A 787-nucleotide genomic window follows, 5' to 3' on the forward strand; every position below is an offset into this window, starting at 1 on the left:
ATTGAATCTGGAACGCTAAACAAAAAAAAAATCAAATGTTTTCAATTTTGTTTTAACATGTAATTTCAGGGTACGGCTAGGTGGTATAGTGGATAAAGCACCGGCCCTGGAGTCAGGAGTACCTGAGTTCAAATCCGGTCTCAGACACTTAATAATTACCTAGCTGTGTGGCCTTGGGCAAGCCACTTAACCCCATTACCTTGCAAAAAAAAAAAAAACCCTTAAAAACAAAAAAACATGCAATTTTGGGGGGGAGGGTGGTTAGAAATAAAATATATTTTTATAAAATGAAAGTGTTAAGACAAATTCAGTTACCAGGATGGGAAGGTGGAGGAAAATGTTGGAACACAGGGAAGAGGTCACTATAGAGACCTATGCTTGGGGAGAAAGGAGTTTTGAGCATAGCAGAAACTCTACCATCTGGTGACTTCCCAACTTTAACTAATTATCCTTGCTGACTAGATCCTAAACTCAGCTGATTTTTTTTTCTTCTATGTGTTGTGATTCTATTGTTGTCAGCACACTTTAAATGATTGTACCTTGAACCAAATCCCTTTTACTCCACCTTAATTAATCTCAACAAATAAAAACCTGATATAAACAGATACAAGAATTCATTGTCATTTTTAAACAATAGTTTAAATGGCACATGTTTAAAAGATATATTTATATATTCATATGAGTATATGAATATTTATTATATACACATTCTTTTTTGGTTTTATAATTTAAATTTTCCAATGTATCCTTCCCTCATCCCCTATATACGAAAAAAAAGAGAGAAGGA

The sequence above is a fragment of the Macrotis lagotis genome, chromosome 1, assembly GCF_037893015.1.
Source record: "Macrotis lagotis isolate mMagLag1 chromosome 1, bilby.v1.9.chrom.fasta, whole genome shotgun sequence".
Classification (NCBI taxonomy): domain Eukaryota; kingdom Metazoa; phylum Chordata; class Mammalia; order Peramelemorphia; family Peramelidae; genus Macrotis; species Macrotis lagotis.